Source organism: Plecotus auritus (assembly GCF_963455305.1).
Source record: "Plecotus auritus genome assembly, chromosome: X".
NCBI classification, from domain to species: Eukaryota; Metazoa; Chordata; class Mammalia; order Chiroptera; family Vespertilionidae; genus Plecotus; species Plecotus auritus.
Window position 1 is genome coordinate 50,091,413 of NC_137784.1, and position 9,497 is coordinate 50,100,909.

A 9,497-nucleotide genomic window follows, 5' to 3' on the forward strand; every position below is an offset into this window, starting at 1 on the left:
TCGATGAGGCCGGCTTCTTTAGTCTTCAGAGCGACATTTTTCCAATAGCTGCTCTTCAGATACATTCTGTCGCAGGTGCCGCCTTCTTTCAAGATCAGAAGCACATTGGTCTTCAGACATTTTCTGTCGATAATGCTGGCTTCTTTCTGCTGCAGAGCTACCTTGTATCAATAGTAGATGTTTAGACATAGTTCCACCTCCCTACTGTCAGGTAAATGAAAGTCCTGGCTGTCAGGTGGCAGAGAGCTGTCTGACCAATGGCCAATTCTCTAGGGGTGGGACTTCCTCCTCCCTGCTGTCAGATGGCTGTCAGGCCACTGAGAGCTGTCTGACCAATGGCTGATTCTGGCTGATTCCGTGCGGGTGGGACTTCCTCCTCCCTGCTGTCAGAGTCTTGGCCAGCACTAACTGGGACAAAGCATCAAGTCCCCCTGCCCCAGAAGACCCAGAGTCAACTCCCTGCCTACTTGTGTGTCCTGTGGATGCAGCATCCAGCCTCATGGATGGGCTGACAGGCCCAGACATGCCAGAGACTGGGGATCAGTGAGGCTGGATCTGCCACTGGAGTGGGCGGATCCCGCCTGTCCACTTGGTCCCCAAGACCCCTGGCTGGGCCCATAGGCCTAAACACTCCAGCCTCGCTGCTCAGCCCCAGACACTCCAGAGGCAGCAGAGCAGCCAGGCGTGATCTGCTACCTGAGTGGGCGCATCCCACGCGACCCCTGGCCGTACACCCCAGGCACTTCCCAGCCGGACACCCCGGGCTGCCTCTGCTGGAGGCGGGGATTGGCGCTTGGGAGCCTGTCCGCCTCCCAGCTGGATTGGGGGACTCCAGCAGGGCTGAGAGCACTTGGAGCTGCCATCTTGCGGCTATGGGCACCACCATTTTGTTGCTGAGTGACAGTTAATTTACATATTACTATTTTATTAGATAGGATGGCCTTCACTTTGAGGTCTATTTTGTCATATATAAGTATTGCTACCCCTGCTTTTTTTTCATTTCTGTTTGCCTGAAAAGTTTTTTCCATCCCTTCACTTTCAGTCTGTGTCAGTCCTTTGTTCTAAGGTGGATCTCTTGTAGACAGCATATATATGAGTCATGTTTTCTTATCCATTCAGCTACCTTATGTCTTTTGATTGGAGCATTTAATCCATTTATGTTTATGGTTGTTATTGATAGGTATTTGTTGCCATTTTTATTCTTTATTTTGGTGTTGCTTCTTATCTTTCTGCTTCTTCTTTTTACAACAGTTCCTTTAGGATTTCTTTCATTACTGGATTGGTAATACTAAACTCCCTTAGACTTTTTTTTGTCTGTGAAGCTTCTGATTTCCCCTTTAATTTTGAATTATAGCCTTGCTGTATAGAGTATTCTTGGACTTTTTCCCTTGTTTTGCATCACATTGTATACTTCATTCCATTCCTTTCTGGCTTGATGTGTTTTATTTGAGAAATCAGTTGATAGTGTAATGGGAGATCCCTTGTAGGTAACTTTCTATCTCTCTCTGGAAGCATTTATGATTCTTTGTTATTGACATTTGCCAAGTTAATTATGATATCTCTTGGTGTTGGTATTTTTGGGTTCATCTTGTTTGGGACTCTATGTGCTTCTTGGACTTGTTTTACTTTTTTCTTCCCCAAGTCAGGGAAATTTTCTGTCATTATATCTTCTTTGTTTTAAAGACACATTTATTCATCTTCATGATCAGATTATTTCATTTAGCAATCAACAGCATGGGTGCAAAAAATCTACATTAAAACCCTTTGTTGGAATGCTTTGCACTTTGCACAGAACAGAAACTAAAATAACCTGTTATACAATTAGTCACAAATACAGTCCTTGAGTTTTTTTGTTTGTTTGTCTTTTGTCCATTCACATGAGTATTGTCTAACACATGTCTTCTTTGTAGCAGCTAGGCCCTGCCACTACTGTGCTTGACTGAGTTCACAAATCTGTTGTAACCTGTAGCTTCTCTGTCACTTCTCTGGCTCTCCTCTTCTGCTAAGCTTTGTTTCCTGGCAGTAAGTAAAACCTTCTGCCACTGCCATAGCTACTGCTGCTCCTGGAACTGCCATAGCCACCTTGGTTTTGTGGTTTGGCAAAGTATTGACCTCCACCATCATAAGGGCAAGAGCTTCTGCCTCTAAAGTTTCCTCCTTTCATAGGCCCAAAATTTGAATATTGGTTGTTGAAATTGCCAAAGACATTGTAGCTTCCACCACCTCCAAAATTGCTTCCATCATTACCAAATTTATTATAGCCATTCCCACTGCTAACACGGCTGCCACCAAAGCCACCTCAACCACTGAAGTTTCCTCCATGACCAAAGTTGTCACTCCCACCAAAATCCCTTCCATGACAACCTGTAAAGCTTCCAGAACCACTTCAACCACTTTGGTTGGACGAAGCATCAGCCATCACTTGCTTAGATACAGCTTTCCTTATTTCACAGTTGTGGCCACTTACAACTCGGTATTTCTGAATGACAATCTTGTCTACAGAGTCATGGTCATCAAAGGTTACAAAAGCAAAGCCTCTCTTTTTGTCACTGCCTTAGTCAGTCATGATTTCAATCACTTCTATTTTCCCATACTGTTTAAAATAATATCTTAAGTAATTTTCTTCAGTGTCTTTTTTAATACCACCGCCAAAAATCTTTTTCACAGTTAAGTGGACACCAGGTCTTTGAGAATCTTCTCTTGAGTCATCCCTCTTTGGTTCCACTACTCTTCTGTCCACTTTGTGTGGCCTTGCATTCGTAGTTGCATCCACCTCCTCCACAGGGGCATAAGTGACAAACCCAAAGCCTCTGGAGTGCTTGGTGTTTGGATCTTTTATCACCACACAGTCCATGAGCATTCCCCATTGCTCAAAATGGCTCCTCAGACACTCATTGGTTGTTTCAAAGCTCAAACCTCTGATAAAGAGCTTCCACAGCTGCTCCAGCTCTTTGGGAGACTCAGACATAGACATGATGACTGTGGCAGGGGAAATTCCAACGATGCTTACTCCGTGGCATTCACTGGCAGAAAAGAATGATTTAAGGAACCTATCTCTGTCATTATTTCTTCAAACAGGTTTTCTATACATTGCTCAGCTTCTTATCCACCTGTCACCCCTATTATGCCAATGTTGTTTCATTTCTTAGTGTACTAAAGCTCCCTGAGACTTTCCTCATGATTGTTAAATTTTTTTCAGTTGCTGCTTTGCTTGAATACTTTTTTTTTTTTTTTTACCTTGCCTTCTAACTTGCTGATTTGGTCCTCAGCTTATTCTAGTCTACTATTGAAACATTCCAGGGTGTTCTTTATTGTAGCTATGTCATTTTCTATTTCCTCTTCATTCTTACACGTGTTAGTGAATTTCTTTCAGACATTTGAGCATCCTTATAATCATTACTCTGAATTCTTTCTCTGACAAATTGCTTGCCTCCACTTGATTTAGTTCCTTTTCTGGTGATTCCTCCTTTTCTTTCACTTGGGGGTTGTTTCTTTGTCTCCCCATTTTTGTTCCTCTGTAATTGTTCCTATATATCAGATAAAAGTTCTATGCCACACAGATTTTTTTTTAGTTGGTCTTATGTAGTATATGTTTTGTGGGGCCCAGTCTCTCTCAGGTCTCCTTAGCTGGGTATTCTAGTGAGGCCCCCTACTTGAGATATTTGGATTCTCCTGGTTTAGTTGACCTTGAATATTATTGTTCTGTTCGTGGATGGAGTCTTCTCTTAGGGTGTCTGATTATGTGGATCACTACCATGCTGTGCCAACCATTGTGGATGTACTGATGGAACAGCACAAGATACAACAAGACATGACACAGAAGGAGCAGAACTAGAATGTACACAAGACACCTAACCCAAATAGAAGTGACCACCAGAGAAAAGAGAATTAGGAAAGAGAAAAGTCAGCAAGAATGATAGCAAGAAAATTAAAAAAAAAAGAATATGGAAAAAAAAACATAACAAAACATAAATAATCCAAAAAGCACAAACAAAAACACCCAGAATAAAGTGGGAGGACAGAATCTTTAGATGCAAATTTAAATAAAGTAAATAAGATTATGGGATAAGATAAATAGGATAAGTGCCACAGTTTACAACAGAGGAGGGAGAAAAGAGGTGAGATTACAAGAAAATAAATAAATAAATAAATATGTTTTTTTGAAAAGGAGACTAGAGGAGAGAGAAGATATGCTTAAATTTAGGAAGTGAAACAAGTTAAAAACTTAGAAGAAAAGAGCAAGAGAAATGAGGGGGGGAAATGAGTAGAGAGGAAAAGGAAAAGAGAAGACACAATGGAGTAGGATTAAGGAAGAGGAAATTAGATATATGAATAAACCAACAAAGACTAGAATAATAACACATCAATAAAGTAGTTTTCCCCCAATTTATAAAAAGGGGAAAAAAGAAAGGAAAGATAAAAACTAAAATGAAGAAAGAAGAAGAAAAATGGGAGGGGAAAAAAAGAGAGGAATAAAAAGGTACAAAATTTTTAAAAATGAAATAAATTAAATTAGTAATAAAACATTAAAAATAAAAATAAATTTAAAAATAGAAAAGTGAAGTGTTGTTTGCTTAAGCCATGTTTTATTTTAAATTTTATTGTTTAAGGTATTACAAATAGTAGTATGTAAGTCTCTTTTTTCCCACTGACCTCCACCCAACCTCTCCTACCCCCAGCACTTTCCCTCCTCCCCCCACCCCCAGTGTCTTGCATCTGTTGGTTGTGCTTATATCCATGAATAAAAGTCCTTCGGTTGATCTCTTACCATCATAACCCTCCCCTACCTTCCTGCTGTAGTTTGACAGTCTGTTCAATGCTTCTTTGCCTCTGTCTATTTTTGTTCAACAGTTTGTAATGTTCTTTATTATCCATAAATTAGTGAGATAATGTGGTATTTATCTTTCACTGACTGGTTTATTTCATTTAGCATAGTGCTCTCCAGATCCATCCATGCTATTGCAAATGGTAAGAATTCCTTCTTTTTTACAACACCATAGTATTCCATTGTGTAGATGTACCACAGTGTTCTAATCCATTTATCTGCTCATGGGCATTTAGGCTGTTTCCAAATCTTAGCTATTGTAAATTGCACTGTTATAAACATAAGGGTTATTTACCCTTCCAGATTGGTGTTTCTGTTTTCTTGGTATACATTCGTAGAAGTGGTATTACTGGGTCAAATGGCAATTCCATTTTTAATTTTTTGAGGAAACACCATACTGTTTTCCACAGTGGCTGCACCAGTCTGCATTCTCACCAGCAGTGCAGGAGGGTTCCTTTTTCTCCGCATCCTTTCCAGCACTTCTCATTTGTTGATTTGTTCGTGATAGCCATTCTGACAGGTGTGAGATGGTACCGCATTGTTGTTTTGATTTGAATCTCTTGGATGAATTATGACTTTGAGCATGTTTTCTTACGTCTCTTGGTTTTGTGAATGTCCTCTTTCAAAAAGTGTCTATTTAAATCCTTGGCTCATTTTTTGATTGGATTGTTTATCTTCTTTTGTTAAGTTGTATAAGTTCCTTCTAAATGTTGGAGATTGAACCCTTATCAGAGATAACATTGGCAAATCTTGATATTTTGTTGATGGTTTTTTGCTGTGCAGAAGCTTTTTATTTGGATGTAGTCTCATTTGTTTATTTTCTCTTTAGTTTCTATTGCCCTAGGAACTCTATCAGAAAAGATATTGCTACAACCAATGTCTGCTATTTTGTTGCCTATAGCTTCTTCTAAGATTTTTATGTTTTCCCATCTTACTGTTAAGTCCTTTATCCATTTTGAGTTTATTTTGTGTATGGTGTAACTTGGTGGTCTAGTTTCATTTTTTGCAAGTATCTGTCCAGTTTTCCAAACACCATTTATTGAAGAGACTGTCTTGTCTCCATTGTATGTTCTTGCCTCCTTTGTCAAATATGAATTGAGCATACTGGCTTGTGTAGATCTCTGGGTTCTCGGTTCTGTGCCACTGGTCTATATGTCTATTCTTGTGCCAGTACCAGGCAGTTTTGAGAACAGTGGCTTTGTAGTATAGCTTGATATCTGGTATTGTGATCCCTCCAACATTGTTCTTCTTTCTCAAGATTGCTGCAGCTATTCGGGGTCTTTTTTAATTCCAGATGAAATTTTAGAGAATTTGTTCTAGGTTTTTGAAGTATGCCGTTGGTATTTCAATGGGGATTGCATTGAATTTATAGATTGCTTTGGGTAGTATGGACATTTTAATCATGTTGATTCTACCAATGCATGAACATGGTATATTCTTCCATTTGTTCATGTCTTCCTCTATTTCTTTTTTTAGCATCCTGAAATTTTCTGAGCACAGGTCCTTTGTCTCCTTGGTTGTTTATTCCTAGGTATCTTAATTTTTTTGTTTCAATGGTAAATGGGATTGCTTTTTAAATTTCTCTTTCTGTGAGTTCATTATTAGTGTATAGAAAAGCCATAGGTTTCTGGGTGTTATCCTGCTACATTGCCAAATTCATTTATAGTCTAGTAGTGTTTTGATGGAGTCTTTGGCATTTTCTATGTACAATATGATGTCATCTGTGAATAAGGACACTTTTACGTCTTCTTTTCCAATTTGGATGCCTTTTATTTCATCTTGTCTGATCACAATGGCTAGTACTTCCAATACTATGTCGAACAGGAGTGGTGAGAGTGGGCATCCCTGTCTTGTTCCTGTTCTTAGGGGAAATTGTCTTAGTTTTTGCCCATTGAGTATGATGTTGGCTGTGGGTTTGAAATATAGGGTTTTTAGTATGTTGAGGTATGATCCTTCTATTTCCAACTTGCTGAGAGTTTTTATCAAGAAACGGTGTTGAATTTTGTTAAATGCTTTTTCTGCATCAATATATATGATTATATGGTTTTTGTCTCTCAGTTTGTTTGTTGTGTATCACATTTATTGATTTGCTCATGTTGTACCATCTTGAATCCCCAAGATAAATCCCACTTGGTCATGGTGTATGTTCTTTCTAATGTATTGCTGGATTTGATTTGCTAGAATTTTGTTGAGGATTTTGGTGTCTGTGTTCATGAGGGATATTGACCTGTAATTCTCCTTCTTTGTATTGTCTTTATCTGGTTTTGGTATTAGGGTAATGCTGGCTTCATAGAAAGACCTTGGAAGTGCTCCTTCCTCTTGAATTTTTTGTGATAGTCTGAGGAAGATAGGTATTATTTCTTCTTTGAATGTTTGATAAAACTCCCCTGTAAAGCCCTCTGGTCCAGGTCTTTTGTTTGTTGGAAGTTTTTTCATTACTCCTTCATTTTCCTCCATAGTTATAAGCCTATTCAGATTTTTTTTATTCCTCTTGGTTGAATTATGGAAGGCCATATATTTTTTTAGGAATATGTCCATTTCTTCCAGGTTGACCAGTTTGTTGGAGTAGAGTTGCTCATAGTATTTTTTTTAAGATTCTTCTTATTTCTGTGGAGTCTGTTGTTATTTCACCTCTTTTGTTTCTGATTTTGTTTATGTGGGTCCTCTCTCTTTGCTTCTTGGTGAGTCTGGCTAGAGGTTCATCAATCTTGTTTATCCTTTCAAAGAACCAGCTCTTGGTTTCATTGATCTTTTGTATTGCGTTTTTGGTCTCCATGTAATTTATTTCCACTCTGATCTTTATTATTTCCTTCCTTCTCATCACACTGGGCTTTTCTTGTTGCTCTCTTTCTAATTCTTCAAGTTGCAGAGTTAGATGGTTTATTACCAGTTTTTCTTGTTTTTTGAGGTAAGCCTGTAATGCTATGAACTTCCCTCTCAGGACTGCTTTCACTGTGTCCCAAAGATTTTGGATTGTTTTGTTTTCATTGTTGTTTATTTCCAGGATGTGTATTATTTCTTCTTTGTTCTCTTTGGCAACCCACTCATTGTTTAATAGTGCGCTATTCAGCCTCCAAGTGTATGAATTTTTGCAATTGTTTTTACTGTAGTTGATTTCTAATTTTATGCCATTGTGTTCTAGAAGATGCTTGATATGATTTCAATCCTCTTTAATTTGGACAGACTTTGCCTGTATCCCAATATGTGGTCTGTCTTTAAAAATATCCAATGTGCTCTTGAGAAGAATGTATATTCTGTAGTTTTTGGGTGGAATCTTCTAAAGTTGTCAATTAAGTCCATCTGATCTAGTGCATCATTTAAGATTGATTTTTCTTTGCTAATTTTTTTTGTCTAGAGTATTTATCCAGTGATTTTAATGGGGTATTATAGTATCCTACTATGACTATGTTGCTGTCAATCTCTCCCCTGATATCTTCCAGAAGTGTTTTTTTTTTGTGTGTTTGTTTTTGTTTTTGTTTTTGGTTTTGGTTTTGGTTTTTATGTATTTGTGTGCTCCTGTATTGGGTGCATAAATGTTTACCAGAGTTGTATCCTCTTGTTGAATCTATCCTTTTAGAATTATGAAGTGGCCTTTATTGTCTCTTGTTATGGTCTTCACTTTTTTTGGAGATGTAAAATGCAGTGTTTAATTGGTTGAGTTTAATTATCTGGGTTACAAAAACAAAGAAATAAACAAACAAACAAACAAAAAAAACATTACAGAAAGCAATGCAACAGAGGAAGAGAAAAGCGAGGTGAGGATCTGACAAGCTTTTTGAGTATTTACCCCATTTTACTAGCTAGCAGAAACTCTGCACCAAAGGAAATAAGTCAATGTTTCAATGGTTTTTCTAGGGCAACTTAAAATTAGTAAAAAATTTCTCCCTTTTACTTTCTAGGTATAGGACAAGGTTGTTTGCTTTCTTGAATGTGATGCACATCTTTTTAAAACTGTTTGCTGCCTCTTGAAATAGCTCTAGGGCAAGTTCTAGTTTATATCTTTTTGTCAGCATGAATCTGGCTCCTTGAGATGCAGCCTCAGCCTCCTTATGAATCACTTGCAGAATTTCATGGAAATAACTAGAACTATAACCCACATTCAGTTGTTCTATTTTATGTATCATTTCTTTAACCAAGTTTACAATTTGAGCTGTTGTCTTGTTTATGATATCTTTTTCAAACTCTTCCACAGAGAGTCCATATACTTGCAACTTTTGAAAGGTGATAACATGTTAGAGTAATTGATACAAAATGTTTTCTTTGTATCACGATACCTAATTTTGTTCACAATATTGGGAAGCTGTTTAAAATGCTCCAGGAGGATGTTCTTTAGCGCAATATCGATACAAGGATCTTTGGTAGATGGGAGTGTAGTAGGCAATAAAATGGAGATATTCTCAGACCAAATCTTGTTGAAAAGATCTCTCAGCTTCTTATCATGTAGCTCTTTCCCAATGGTGGGCAGAACTATCCCTTCGATTTTTTCTAATAACGTATGTTCAAAGTTTAATGGATGCTCTTTCCAAAGGTCTTATATTTTCTTTCTGCTAATTAGATCCTCATATTTTCTCATAGTTTCTACTGTAAGCTCCTCTTTAAGATTCTTCAAATCATCTTCAAATCTTACTTTCCACTGAGCTAAGATAGCTCTATTTCTGTCTTCTAGAAAATA

General features: G+C 37.9%; 1 pseudogene across 1 annotated transcript; it reads right to left on the reverse strand.

Moving 5' to 3' along the window:
- Positions 1-1,977: 1,977 nt before the first annotated feature.
- On the reverse strand, positions 1,978-2,974 carry LOC308239969 (heterogeneous nuclear ribonucleoprotein A1-like 2; annotated as a pseudogene). The gene has a single exon. The product of its transcript is annotated as a heterogeneous nuclear ribonucleoprotein A1-like 2 (transcript).
- Between the last annotated feature and the right edge of the window lie 6,523 nt (positions 2,975-9,497).